The sequence below is a fragment of the Tasmannia lanceolata genome, unplaced genomic scaffold, assembly GCF_043159265.1.
Source record: "Tasmannia lanceolata isolate RefF3 unplaced genomic scaffold, GAP_Taslan_0.1 ptg000008l, whole genome shotgun sequence".
Lineage (NCBI taxonomy): Eukaryota > Viridiplantae > Streptophyta > Magnoliopsida > Canellales > Winteraceae > Tasmannia > Tasmannia lanceolata.
The window spans coordinates 59,757,533-59,773,753 of record NW_027518685.1 but is presented as its reverse complement, the minus strand read 5'-3'; positions in this window follow the sequence as shown (position 1 = coordinate 59,773,753).

Here is a 16,221-nt window from a genome sequence, read left to right as displayed (position 1 = left end):
TCCTAGCATAGAGAAAGAGGAGATTGCCCATATTGGCCATGAACCTAGCTGGATGGATCCCATAGTGCAGTATCTCAAAGATGGTACCTTACTAGAGGACCGAAAAGAAGCAAGGAGGATTACTGCCAAATCCACCCTCTACATACTGAAAGGTGAAGTACTCTATAAGCGATCGTTTTCTTGGCCATTACTAAAGTGTCTTCGACCCATAGACGCCGATCGAGCAATGGTCGAGGTACATGAAGGCACATGTGGAGCTCACTGGGGGGCACGGTGCTGGCCCACAAAATCCTTTGCCAAAGATCTCCTTCAAGGACGAGCTTCCCTTACAAGGTCCGACAGAGCCAATATTCTCCCCTAAAACTGGGCTTCGCCGATATGATCCGTCCGAGCTAAAGAAAATCTCTTTCGAGGATGAAGCTTCACCCATCAAAAGCAGCAAAGTTATTCAGGACTGCGGTTTGGTGGTTAGTTTGGATATAAAGGCTTAATCCATTTGAAGGGTGTGAAAGATTTTTCAGCTTGCAAATTCTGGGAAATGATATCTCCATCTGTTAGGGTGTGCTAAATGGCTCCGCCGAGCCTAAATAAAGAAGCACCATCATCGAGCAAAAGAGTATTGGCTAACTATATCTTTACTTTGGATGACCCGAGTAAGGACGGATTGACCATACACCCAAGGGACGCCTTGAGGTAGACGGTCACCGACCCTCACCATCGCCGACTATCTACGAATAACTGAGTTATGGCGTTCGAATAACTGAGTTATGGAAACGCCCATACACTGACTTTTTAAGGCCAGTAGAGGCTACTTTCCTCTCATTAAGACAAAATCGCCACTTAGAATGAGCTCGACCTGAATCTTTTAAGGTCGAAGAGCCGGGACACAATTCATTTAGTTCATTATATTTTTGTCCTTGTTCTTGTTCTGTTTGATGCAGGAATCCTTCAATTGTTTCATTGCACTAACCAATCGAGCAAGAGATGGGCTATATGAGGTCACAAAAGTTCTCCGATTGAGATCCTATCAACTTGAGACTCGATGGAACCTCAATTCCAACACATGGAGAATTTGGGAAAATTTTACCAAGTAAGAAGTTCATTTTAGTTCATTATATTTTTGTCTTTATTCTTGTTCTGTTTGATGCAGGAATTCTCTTTAATGTTTCTCCAGGTATCTCCAAGGGCGGTTCGATCATACACCCAAGAGGTGGAAGGTCACCGACCCTAGTTAACCTCTTAAGGTTAACGCCCACCGGACGAGCTCTTAAGCCGACTGAGTAGGGTGAGGCACTTGTCTGACCTAAGACAGGAGGACTCGATGTCATTACATTATTAGGGTTGACTCGACTTACCCCACTTTCTGATGAGCTTGAGCGAAGTTTTTGAATATTTGAACTATATAGATCATGCATCCAATCCGATAAGGTCAATGGACCCCATGATCGTGACAGAGTGGGTCTTCCTAACGGCCACTAGTCTTATAAGCATTTTTCATAGAGGAATTCTAGACTGAAGGGAGCCCTTGCAAAAAAGAGGTGAAAGGGCTCTCCTATTGGCTGCACATCACCATCATGCATTAATAACGGCTGAAAACTCAAACATGATGGTGTTGTGTAGCCAACGGGGGTGCCCTTTCACCTCTTTTTGGCAAGGGCTCCCTTCAGTTTAGACTTCCTCTTTTTCATAAAGAATGACACAGACAACTTGGGAGTGGGAGATAGAGCAATAGATGCCTACTGGTTGTATTTAAGAGGCATTTTGATTGAAGTGTCGTGACCTGGGACTAGGTAGAAATATATACATTTTAATGGAATTTATATGAGAATCTATGAAGGAAACGTCTTCATTAAGGTGGGATTCCTCTTAGGCTTCTAATCTGATTTGACTAGCGGCCCATCGGAACTATTAGTCGAGTTAGGTGGTCGAGTCCTTACTCTACGATAACATTCAGTGAAAAGATCGTACTGTTCCCTACCGAGACAACGGACACTCTCAACAGATCCTCCATGGGCATACCTCTTTGGCATTGTCCGTGGCTTAGAAATGGCCCGATCAGCTATAGGTACGAGGTCACTGTTCTAATGGAAACAGGTCTTCCGGACCATGCACTAGTAAGCGATTTAATAAAAAAGGGGCATTGGAACCTTCCTCCTAGCCGCAGAATGGCTGGAACACGAAGTCTCTCATGCATGCTTTTGGTTTTTATTGTTGAGTTGGTGATACAAAATCACCGGTTCTATTTCATTCTTGGAGTGGATCCCACTTGGGCCTTTTAAGTGGGATGTGTTTTCTCTCTATATATGTGGTTGGTATACGAAAGAGAGGGTTTGAAGAAGGAACAGTGTAGGGAGGAGAGGAGAAAAGGCTGGGCAAGGCAAAAGGTTTTTCTCTTGGGGCCCTAGGAGGGCTTTTGTGGTGGAACAAAAGCAAGGTTCTTCTTGAGGATAAAGTTAGGGCAAGGCAAGAGGGGTTTTCTCTTGGGGGCTCTAAGAGAGCTTTTGTGGTAAAGCAAAAGCAAGGTTCTTCTACTCGAGATTGAGGAGAAATTAAGGGCAAGAAGAGGGTTTTCTCTTGGACTCTTGGAAAGCTTTTTGTGGTGGTGCGTTTGGATTGTCGGAATCAAGAATCGGTATCCACATCAAATTCCAATCCTATTCCAATTCCCCCTCAAAGGGAATCTAAATTCCAATTCTAGTGTTCGGTTGAGCATGGGAATTCAGGGACACTCGACACCATCATATCTGTCACAAGGCACAATCTCTAATTCTTGTAGATGTAAAACTAAAATCAAATGAAACCAATATACACCCCAAATGAACGAATCCAACTATTTGTAAAAATCAAAAGAATTTTATTATTATTAGAGGTAATATTCACCCCAAAGTCAACTCACCCGGAAGAATAAAACCCCAGCCCTAAAATGTGAGAGTTCCAAATACTCATGATGAAACCCCTTTTCCTCTTCCCAAACCAATTATTGATAAAAACAACAACATGAATGTCATCCGGTTGCTTGAATCAATCTAGCCATCATTTCTAGAGAGAGAGAGAGAGATGGACCAAAACCCTTTTGCAGTGAGGCAGAAAAAAAAAGAGAAAATGGACATAAAACAGAGATAGGGATAGAGGGATGGACCAAAACCCTTTGCTGAGAAAAAAATCCAGAAAAAAACATGCAAAACAGAGAGAGAGAGAGAGAGAGAGAGAGAGAGAGAGAGAGAGAGAGAGAGAGAGAGAGAGAGAGAGAGAGTGCTCCCCAGGGAAGCTTGGGGAGGAACTTCTTCTCCTTCGATTGGGTTTCAACTCCAATCTGCTTCAGCTAGGGTTTTGGGGAGAGAGATCAAAACCCTTTTGCTGAAAAAATGCAGAAAAAAGAGGAAATGCAGATGAGCGTGAGAAATAGAGAGTATGCAAGAGAGCCCTTGTGTTTGCGGGAATCAGAATACCACCTCTTGGGGCGGGTATCTAGTTCCATCAAATATTCCTCCAAAAATTACGCCGACAGTCCTCCCATTCCCACCCTTCATACATCCAAACGCTTGAATTAGCAAAAAAGAAATCAGATGCTAATTGCGATTACCTATTCCGGCGTACCAAACGCATCCAAAAGGGTTTCTCCTCCTCTTCTTGGTTACTCAAGGTGCATTCTTCTTCTTCATCCTCTTCTACATTGGATTTTCTGTTTTGTAGCACTTGTGTTGGAGGATTTTCCAACTACTTCTCGAAGAGGGTTTTCCCATGTATTGGTGTAGAGACTTGGAGCTTATTTTGTAGCTACATAGAAGGTTGGAGAGAAGCGTTTTATCAATGGATTTTACCATGAAGGTAACATTGTACTATTTTGATTCTAAATAGTGGATTGAGTGTTGGCTTGTCTATGGAGTAGCCCATTATGGTGAACCACGTATATTACAAAGATTAATTTGTTACAGTATATCCGATCTAGTAAAATCCAACCATTGGATCTAGGGTACGTGTTAAATTTGTTAGATTAGATAGTTTGGTTAGATTTATTATTATTATTATTATTATTGGGGCGAGGGGGGAATAAGGTTGGATTAGGTAACTTGATTAGTTTAGGAGAAGATCATCCTAATCTAATCTAACATTTGCCCTTTCCTTTCAAGTCCTACAATATTCTCTTCTCTTGTTTAGGTACAAACTCAACAGTAGAGTCGCCAGTTGTTGTGCCCAAGGCGATGCTCGCTCGCCACCGGGTTTTGGCATGGCAGTCGCACCGTCGCGTCTCCTTTCTTTTTGCATTCTCTATTTGGATGACTGAGGTGGTACAGAGTGAGTGGAAATCTTTCCTAATATATCGCCTAGTTCGGTATAGAGAGATTCGAAGCCTTAGCGATATGGGGGCATGCATCCGAAAGGCATGCTCTGTGCCGTGGAGAGTGGGCAACACGTTTTTCTTTTTGGGTTAGAGTCGTCACCTAGGAAATGTCGAGTACTAGGCCCTGATATTACTTTGTTTGGGTGCCAAAACGATTCCTGGGTAGGGAGACTAGTGATATTGTCTGATGGATGATTAATCTTAACTAGGAAGGAAGAGATGTTATCTTGATGGATTTTGAAAGAAAAGCGAATGCTAAAAAGACAAAGTAAGTCTTTTCATCTTTTACCTACAAAGAGAAAAGGGGGGCGGGGCGGGGAGGGGAGGGGAGGATCTTTTTGGGGGCGATTCGTCCGGGTGCCATCCTATAAGCATGAGTCTAGGCTGACCAGGGCTTCCTCTTTTAGAGACCGCACTCACCCACTACTCTAGGTGGCTCGATATCTTCTTTGGGTGTCTTAGCCCCGGCATAGAGTACCTTTTTCTCTCTTTCTCTTCTTAAAAATCACCAAAAGTCAAAATGATTTATAATTTAATTCAAAACTAGCTATTATGATGGCACTACTTAGGGTGATTTAGTGTCGGGTTGTGATTAGGGGTGTTCATTATTCGGTTATAACCGAACCGAACCGAACTGAATTGGTTTGGTCGGTTCGGTTCGGTTTTTTTCCTTTTCGGTTCGGTTTCGGTTATTTTTTTTGTTTTGGAAATTTGGTTATTCGGATTCGGTTATCTCAAAAAGAAATTCGGTTAACCGAATAACCAAAATTATGGATAAAAACCATTATTTTCCCCCCAAAAAAGTGCTATATGAGCACTCCATAGGATGATCAAAACTGTCCATTTGATTGATTACAACTTAATTAGGTTGTGCTCAAAAAATCATTTCGATAGGATGATCCTAGCCCTCCGATCCAAACCGAGATTTTGCTTTTTCCCTCTTTTTCTCCCACTATTCGGTTATAACCGAATTTTTAATCGGTTCAGTTTTAGTTATCAAAATTTGAGAACCGAAATTATTTTGGTTATCAAATTTCGGTCTATTTGGTTCGGTCGAACGAACACCCCTAGTTGTGATTGGATGAGAGTTAGGTTCAACAGGCTAGTTTTTTCTTTCATGTGAATACCTAGCGAGTTATGTCAGTTCAACGATTTTTTGACGGTTTTAAACGAGGTTTGTTTTAGAAGTCGTTTTGGATTTTTTTTTGTTTGCAGGGGGGGGAGGAGTTAAGAGGTTTATGGGAGATCGAGTCGTGCCTTAGATTCAAGGGGCTCGTTCTCATTATCGGAGTGCTAAACTGTGTTTGGTCGCAGTCCGTACAAACTGAGGTGTCTATAATATTGAATTAATCAAAAGTAGATGAAATCAATTGTTTGAGATATGATTTGGTTCTTAACATGTTCTTATTCATGTCAATCTTACTTTGGAGTTGAATTATTTTAAATATATTATTATTCCCATAAATATTGTTGTGGAAAAAAAATTAAATGATTTATTTTGAATGTATTATCCAGGTGAATATTACCCTTGAAACTAAACTCTTGATCATGTATAAAAACTCTTTATTGAGAAATGTTAAAACTTGATTTGAAACAAATGAGATCACTATGGACTAGTTGTTGGAATGGTTTTGGTAGTACATTAAAAACGATATAGGAAAGCTACAGAACATGTTTGCTGTTAGTTTGGCCATGTATTACTACTGCCAGTGGGACTATGACAAGGGAATTACTTTTGGTACCCTGCCTGCAAGTGAGAGCGTGACACTGGAATTACTTTTGGTACCCACTAGTGTTGTTGTGGCACTGGAATTACATTTGGTATCCTACATGGCAGTTGGTTGTGGCTCTGGTATGTTATCACGTCTGACCGGGCTTTTACTTGCAAGTGAGTCTGTGCTACTAGAACTTTATTCAATTACTACCTATCAATGGAGTTATAGCATTGATCATAGACTACACCGACGAATATGACATGATTATTCGAACTATGAGCATATATGATTGAAGGTTGTTTACTTGTTTTCATCTTGACAGAAACCAAGACTACGGTTTAAACTCAATCCTTGGGGGTGCTCTGTGCCCGCTCTGTTTGGTTGACGGGTTTTTTTTTGTTCCCGGGAGTTAGGTGGGAGAAAAAAATACCCTGGGAGATAGGTGGGAAAAAAAAAGTCGTAGAAGTATCCCGGTAAAATAAAAAACCCATGTTTGGTTGACCACACTATGGTAGGAAAAAAAAAAGTCCTAGAAGTATCCCGGTAAAATACAAAATCCATGTTTGGTTGGGTGGACTATGGTGGGAAAAAAAACCCTCTCTTATCTTATTACGAAAACAGGCACTGTATAGTCTATTATGTTTTTAGATGGGTCCCACGTTACATGGTTGAATCAAACGGTCCCGATTAATTTTTTTTTTGGTGGGGCTGCATGCCTATGATCCAATCCAGACGTTCAATGGGCCCGGCATAAATAGACTGGCACGTAATCATCTTAAATAAGCTTAAATGGAAGAATCTTGATATATTTGATGGTTGGGATAAAACAAGAACACAGGATTTTCGGGGCATGGCCTATTTACATTGGGCCCCAACAAAATTCTCTTTTGGGTGGACGCCACTGTATTTGGAAAAAAATGTTATACAATTGTTTTTATTCTACATGTGAAGGGTAGACATTTTATGAGAACATAAGAACGTTGTTTATTTATATATAGAGTGAAGGGGAAAAAAACGGTTTGCATCATTAAGTACAATCCGAAACATATTTACAGCCAGTACACATGTGCTCAAAAAAGAAAAGTACACCACGACGCATAAGAACCATATCTAAGTACAAGAGGAAGTTGAGCCGGCAGAACTTGTTGACGCTAGTGGATACCCTTGAACGCTGGTCTCCTCTTTCCCATGTTGTGTGTACCCACTAGTAGCAAGTAAATACCCATGAAGGGCAACATCTGCCTCCTGCCTGGTCCCATATGATTGGTAACAAGCTCCACTAAACTTGATCACCTGAAGATTGCAGTCCTGCCAATTGTCAAACACGCCAACTTGCCTTCCCTTGAAAACCACGTAGAACTTCTGTTTTGTCATTCACCTACAGGAACGCACAATAGGATTACAAGTAAACAATAAAGCACATAGACATGCAACAGAGAAAGGGTTCATAAACATAACCAAATGAAAAGAATGTTGAAAGACTTGAAGCACATCTAAGTAGCCACCACCTAGGTGATCGCCACTAAGTTATCGACCTTATAGTTATTGGGCATGAGAAGGGGTTGCACGTGCTCTATATATTTCAAACAGTAGGTGGTTGTCCCAACACTCCCACCTACCCAATTGTGCTATGTGCAGATTTGAACTAACAAGTAAACAGTGAAGAAGAGAAGTGAAAGCTGTGAAGCAAAAAAATAAAAAAATTACACTTACTATAAGAATTTGTAGGGACTTGATCAAATACTCATCTCATTTACACAAGCTTACACACTACAACATGTTATTGCACAACATATAAATGAATAGACGTAATGTATTATACAAAAATCGACACCTAAAGAGGAATTGTATGATAGGAAACAATGAATAAAAATGAATACATATACTATATAAGTAGTTAAAAGGCACAGAGAAGACTCACCTTTGCTGCACTTTCGCATGAAGCCATTTCACGGCTCACTCTCCATGACAGAGCAGCCACATCATATGAATTAAATGAATGTCACAAGTACCCCATGTGATTGTTCTCTAAAATACATGCTAACATATACGACAATGTTTTATAAAGCATGGTCATTAAAGCAGTAGGCGTAGATAACACTTAGATCAGTAGAAGGAAATTTAATAACAATTGTTTTGCAAATTAACATTCCAACCATATTGTCTAAGTTCAAGCAGAGTATCCAAATAAAAACATAGAAGCAACCACAACCACAGGACAACAATAACACAACTGATGTCCTAAGGAGATCAGTCACTCTACTCACTCCCTCCCAAATGACCAGCTCCGAAAGAACTTTGCGACATACATTTCTCGGAGGTCCTTCTCACGGCGAACAAAAGATCACCCCTCTGCCAGGTGTGTGCTCAGATAATCATATATGTCAGTGAGCGCTGCACGATCAAGACCATCAATTTGTTCTAGTGCCTCCATGATCTGGTCACACAGAATGTTCTCCTTCTCATTATTCTCTTTAACAACAGCGGTATTCTCTTTAATAGCAACCGCAACCTCCGAGACACTGGCGGCGAAAGTGTTTATAGTGGAATTCAAATCACTAGAACCTCGCCTCTTGCATCTACTAGGACCACCTTCCCTACTTCCCTCCTCGCCCATACTCGTTTCCATTGGACTTGGTGCCTGACGAGAGGTCGACCTACGAATATGTGGCCTACTCGATGAAGTGTGTGTCATAGGGGTCGGCATCTAAGGAGCACTGAAATCCTGAGAATGTTGACCCAAATAGTCATCATGGGAGAGGAACTCTGTGAAGCTATCGTCTTCGGTAGGTGGCATTTGAGGAGTGTAGAATTCCTCTACAACTGGCCGTGGTGGATCCCTGTTATTTCTCCAAAATCCCCCATCTGCGATGTCCTTCCCAAATATTTCAACCCAGTCATCATACAGCTCATAAGGTTTCTTGAAGAATTTAGCTGTACCGGGGTTATCCTACACATTAAAGGAGACTATATCAATTAACAAATATATTGACTGGTGGGACAATAATGCTTTAAGTAGTGTAGTTAGGCACTTCTTACCCTAACATAATGTTCACCAACGTCATTCGTAACCGTGAGCCTCTTCAACTCACAGTCCTAGCTGAACCCACTCCTGTTAACTAATCCATGCAGGATCTTAAATAATTTCTTCATTTGTTTCACGTGATTCTCGATTTGTGTGCGCCTCAGATGGAGGCCGAAAGTCTCATTCACAACCATTGTACAATATACATAAGCACTCTCTTTGAATCCGTTGAGGCATGTCTGCCCCTCCCCACATTGATGGCGCAATGCTGCAAGTAATACCCTATCCATCTCCGTAGACCATTTCGCATTCTTACCTTTATCGGTCTCAGCTTCGTCATCCATAACCTGAAAAGATATCAGTTGGGAAAAATGCAAGAAAACATATATTATCAATGCTTTCAGAATGTTCTCATAACCATGATTTCCGAATTGCAGCGGCTCATCTTGTCCTTCTGTATTACAACAATTGATTCACCAATCCATGCAATCCAACAGGAATACAGATTAGGCAAGCACGCATGAGTATAATATATTCTGAAAACAGCAATTACCTAACAGCCAACAGCCAACAATATATTGTGTTAGAAGATATTTATTGTAATGGTCAGCTAACAGAGCACTCTGTACATTGCATCACGCACAACAGCCAACAATATTTTTTTAAGTAGAGGACTTTCTGGAGTGAGAAGCTCACAACTTCAAGTGAGAAATTGCACCTTTATCAGACAAATACCTAGAATGAGGACCATCAACCTAGCAAATAACTGTACTCAGCACAGAGCTCTGTAAAAGGGGAGATCTACATTTGACAAACATTCAGACAAGACCCAGGCAGTGTGAATTTGTCAAATTGTAGTTTTGTGTTGGGACTTTGACACCAGATTATTTGTCATCTAACCATGGTAGACACTAAACACTAATAAAATCATCTCAAATTATAGTGATTTCTGCCACTAAGACCACTACTATATTTTTATAATGGCACCACTCATTTTGTTTTACACTTCAGGGCCGTTACAAAGCTATCAACATCCAGTTAAAAAAGTGTACAAGAGAGAGTGAGTAGTGTTGGATAATTTAATATTTTTAACCTTAAAGGCTTTTGACTGTTTGACTCAATATTTATATGTTTTTACTTTGTAATTGTTTGTGTTTACAAGGGGATAAGACTAGATTTACTACCTTTTTCCCAACTGGAATGCTCACAATCTAGTGTCCTTTGCACCATGTTTGAAGACCCTGTCAAAATGGCTATCAATAGAACATTTTATAAATAACTAAAATAAGAATTATAGGGAATGCACACAGTACATAATGCTTGTCAAGGCAATAGTCTAAACAAATAAAATGTACTATAGTTGTGCTACTTCGAAGACACACTCTTTCTATATCCCTCAACACACTCTTTCTGCCATACAAGACACATAAATTGTTTTTGGTAGAATAGAATAGGACAGTAACAAGAGACACCAAGAATTGAGGAATGAAGAGATTAAAATGAATAGAACAATAAGAAGGACCTTGCTTCCTCAGACAAAAAAGTGAGACAAGTTACATAGAAGGGTGTTAAAATTAAGCACTAGTCACATAGAATCCAAAATTAGTAGACCTTATAAGTGGCATACGAAAATATGTGCCTTACAATCCAACCTCAAGCACCATACATGAACCATACAAATTTCGCAAACAAGAACCATATCAAGCAGAGGGTGTATAATCTCTCCACATAGCTGAACATATTTCTGTCCTAATTCTATCTCCTTCTATCCCATCCTGAGCTCTACTTAGCCATGGCTCCCTACGCAGTTCTTCCTCATCTAATTCCTCCTCATCTTCTGCTCTTCCACCTTGCCTACTTGTGGAGGCTAATTCACTATCGCCAGAAGCAGCGAATTCACGATCGACAACACCAAGAAGCCCATCCCGAGGCATTACGCCTCTAATGAAGTTGTGAATACAACAGCAGGCTATGACTAAATCAACCTGTTTGGGGAAGGGGTACACTGGTTCCCCGTGGAGCACGGCGAAACGCTTCTTAAGCACACCAAATGCACGTTCAATTACATTTCGGGCTGAAGAATGCCTATGGTTGAATAGTTCCTCAGCGGTCCGTGGCCTGTTGCTTCGAAATTCATTCAGATGATACCTCGTCTTACGGAACGGGGTGATGAAATGACTGAGCAAGGGAAACCCGCCATCCACAAGATAATACTTCCCAGGGTGGCAGATAATTCCCCTCTCGTTAGCAAGCGTTTCCCCCAAGAGTCTCGAGTCAGACGCAGATCCTTCCCAACCAGCTTCGACGAATGTGAATTTTAAGTCAAAATCACATGCAGCTAGTTGTAGACACCCCATTTTGACCAAACCCTAAGAGCCTAGTTTGATTAGAAAATCTTTCAAATAGATGATCTAATGTCCCAAATCATACCCTAGTGTAGGTTAAGATCCCAATTAAATCCCTTTAAAATTTCATCGAAATCCGACGGTTTTTTTTTTTTGCTTCGTCAACGAGCGTAGTAGGCAGTGTAGTGTAGAGTAGTATTGCAGAAGGGGGGTGATACATCTAGATTGGGAGTGCCTGTATCAATTTTACTGGCAATGAAAGGAAGAGCACGAAATTTATCCTCATCTTTCTACTTGTGCTACCCATTTCCAAACCAAATTAAGTTAAAAATGTACATGAGGGGGCTGTCCAGTCAACTAAAGGGGCATAAAATTATGGAATAGGTCTATAAATAAGAGCTAACCCTTCTCATTTAGGGGGGATTAGGTTTTTGTTAGATATTTTTAGAGAGAGAAACAGTGGGGATTTTAGAGAGAGAAAATAGATCTCGTCTTCATACCTTAACCTTTTCCGGCGATTTTCTCACCTCCGGCAAGACTCCGGTCGACATTTTCTTGCTATCTTCCACCTTATTCTCCTATAGATCTATCAATTGTTCTTTGTATTTTCGTGCTATACTCTCTTTTTCATTTTCCCAAGCCCTAGCAGAGCAAAACAAATTAGGGAAGAAAATCCCTAAATACGAAACCCTTTTCTTCTTCCTTTCTTCTTCTCCGATGAACTCATCAGAGCTTTGATCGGTTAACCTTCGATCAGATCCTACTTTCTTTATTATCTCATCAGCTCTCATGGCCGTTGTTCAGCAAGAAGCACCCTGTTAGACACTCAAACTTTATCTTCAACCTTTTAAACTCTAACTTTCTAACTCAAGAACTGTTGCTCCACTTCCCTTTAACATCTAAACTATAGATCCAGCTAATTTTGGCCTTGTACATTGTCCTCGCCCAAGCAGAATTTTCAGATTCTATCAAAATCAGCATTTTCAGAGCTCCTTTGTGATTGAGTAGAGATATATAACTGTTTGATTTGGACTGTGACCTAAACATTTATGTGTTAAGAGAAGAAAGCCAGATTTGGAGAAGAGTTGCAGAAAAGAGAAGGATTTTGAAGAAGAAGAGCTTGGATCTGTACACTTCAAGCTCAAGTTTGCTCATTGCAAGCTCTGTCTACACCAATTCAATTAATAGGCGAATTTTCTCCTTTACTTTGAAATTCATGTAGGGAATTGAACTGATATACTTTGATTTTCCTTGACTTTTCAGTTTTTTTTTTTTTAATAATTGTCTGAAAAGATCATGTTTTGCTTGCTTGATTAATAGTGTTTCATTTTGCCGAAAGATTTTTTTTATGTGTTTTGAAAAAAATTAGGTTTCTTAGGTAGCTTAATCACTGAAAAGATTTAATGAAGGTGTTTCTGGCTTCTTGAACAAATTATTTAGTATTCATATGTTTTCTTATATATAGTACTATTCTTTTTAATTTTTATCCTCACAATTTAGGGATTGAACAGAACTACTCTATGATGTTATGTGATGATATGATTGTTAAACTGATAATATTTTTTTTATCTAAAAAAAATATAATGTATTTTATTAGAATTTGGCGATTTTTATGAGAATGTAGTGTGAATGTCATGCCTGTGCATCGTAGTGTGAATACCAGTAGCCTAATAAGACTCCATCTCTTCTTATCTTCTTTTAATTCTCTCCAGTATATTTGCCTTTAGTTAGGTTGACCATGGTTATTTGTTTAGTTAGTTATTTCATATGATCCTTGCTAATTCTCTTTTAATTGCCTGATGGTTTTTTTTTTCTCTGTGATTGTATTTTTTTTTGTGAATTTTAATGTCTATTGGATTTCTAATCTTTAGGTGATTTACATAATTCCTTATGGTAAAATGACCTACTTGAACTCTTATGCTAGAATAATATATTTAACTCCCTTTTATGTCTAGATGATTTGCTTTGTTACAACAAAATGATTTACCTTACTTTAAATGGTTGAGTCATTCATGTGATTTTACAATCATACATGACTTTCTAAACAGATTTTACAAAGAGGTTACAACTAGCAGAATTCTGAATGTATAGAGAGCAATTGATTAAAAGAGGTTTTCATTTCCTTATGAGATGCTAGTGGCAGGAGTCAAGGTGGAGACTACTGAAATAGAGTAACGTTTGTTTCTAAGTCCATTGTCTCTGTATACAGCTAAGCAATTTTTTTTTTTTTGGGGTCATAATAGTGAAACGTGAAGCCAGAGATATGATTTTTTTTTTTTTTTTGGGTCCTTCCACATCATATAAGTGTGCACTCATTTATACGTTGTTCTGGTCTATTGAGGTGATTTATGGCATAACTGTTAAGGTGTTCAAATGACTAATAGATTCTAAACAGAAGTTCAGTCTCTATATTAGAATGATTACTTAGATCTCATATATATTATATAAAAAAAAAGTAGCAAGCTTATGTGCCCATGCACTGAATTTTTGGTCAGTCATAATTGTTAGCTTTGCAAAGAGTCAATTCATTTGTGCATATTTCATTAAACTTAGTTATTTATTTTTAGTGATAAAAGTTTCTTTTATTTTATTTTATTTTATTTTTATCCGTGCTAATCCCTCACCATTTTGATAATGGCAGCCCTCTCATTTTAATATTGGTAGCCACCTCACCGTTTTGATAATGGCAGCCCTCTCATTTTAATATTGGTAGCCACCTCACCATTTTGATAATGGCAGCCACACCTCTTTGAAAATGGCAGCCACACACCTCTTTGATAAATGGCAGCCCTATTCAGTTTGATATGAGCAGCCCCCCTAACCCCTTTTTGATAATTGCAGCCCCCTCACCCTTTTTGATATTAACATTTCTCACACCTTTGTGATACTAACAGCCATCACTTCACTTTGATTCTTGCAATTTTTATTTTTTTTAATTTTTCACTTGGATTTTAACAGCCATTATTATTTTGATATTTATAGCCATCTTTTCATTTTGATAACATCAACCCCACTTATGTTCATCCCTATGGGCTTGAGAGTATATTTATTAAAAATCTTCCAAGGTCTTAATTGAATGAGATTGCCACTATACTAAACATATGACATTTTTTTTTATCTCTCTAAAGCTGCACTATTGATAAGGTCTGCTATTTTGTGTTGCTGTCTTTTGGTCTTAACTCTCAAACACGTCATGATTTTATAATATTCTGTTCCTTTTAGAGAGGCAAAGCTTGTCAAAAGTGGTGCTTATAAATGAGTGTATTATGAAGGCTTGAAGATAAGAAAAATCCAAAGTGATTCACTCATCCTTTAAAACTAATGTTGTTAGGGATTTTTTCTGAACAGAAATTTTATAGCGCACTATAAATACAAGTAATTTGATATCAAGTGAAGTTCTAATGTTCATATGTTTGGATGTCATAATACTGAGAGTTTGGAATCAACTAGGGTATAACACAACTGAAACTGGTTATGAACCATATGTTTAGGCTGAATTATCTCAGATTTTTGTTGTGTTAACGGTTACATGAATTTGTATGCTTGTGTTGCAATAGCAGACGTAAGATTTCAGTTGGAAAACTAATTTTTATTTGCTAAGGTTGAGTAGTATTGTTCATTTTATTTATCCCTTTGAGAAAAATATTAGTATCATTATGTTGTGGAGATGAGCAAATTCTAGGACCATTATGTTGTGGAGATGAGCAAATGCTAGTACCATTATGTTGTGGAGATGAGCAAATTCAGTTGGTCTTTTCTATCTCGTTTCAGTTTCATAAGTTTGCCCTTTATTTTTTTTGGATGGAATCAAACATAATAAAAACTTTGGGGGTATTTTTGGGGCTGTTGTTTTATGTGGATTGATCTCTAGTGGCGTGTTATAGCAGCCTCTCTTTTGTTGTTGGATCGTAGAAATGTCCATAGCAACCTTTTCTTTCCTAGCTTCAGTGGCACTATTTGTTCTCTTGCTTGTTGGATACTTTCTATTCCATTGGTAAAAATATATATCATTTCTTTTCTCTTTTCTTAGTCATCTATGCAAGTAAAATTTAACCTGCATCCAGTTAACATAATCTGAAACTAGTCATCTACATACATGTTTGGGTTGTTACATGTCATTGATAAGATTAGCTATAGTGTTTTCTTTTTATCTTATTGGATAATATCACAGGTTTAATTGTTGCCGTTATAATTAGAAAATAGCTGAAAAGGGGTTCTCACTGATAAAGTTGACATGGTAATGTGAAAGGATTATATCCATTTTGCGTGCTGCTTTTATTTCATATTTTATAGTTGAAAATAAAAAATTCTTATTTGTTATTTTGTTAGAATATATATTGTTTTTTTTTATGATGTTTTTGGGATACCTATGCCTCAACAAGTTGTTTATGTGGACATTTCCTTTGGATATGCGAATTATTTTCTTTTCCATTTATGGTGAAAATGATATTTACTCATGTAATACTTCCCCTCTTTTCCTCTTCTATTTTAGTAGACTTACTTAGTCTTTTAGACACCCTTATTCATTAATCCCTCTTCATTGCAAGGGCGATGAAGGCGTTAGCCCAAGCCCATCCTTATGGGACTTACTCAGTCCAAGTAGTGTTCCCCCTCCTCTATATAGTAGACTTGCCTAGTCTTTTAGACGCCCTTTTAGATAGTTAGCTCCCTCATTGCTAGGGCAATGAAAGAGTCATCTAGAGCCACCATTAGGAGACATACCTCGTCTCATGAGGCATTTCTCTTTGGGAGTCAAGCCTCATTTAGAGCCCATCTTTGTGTCTGTAAGGCATG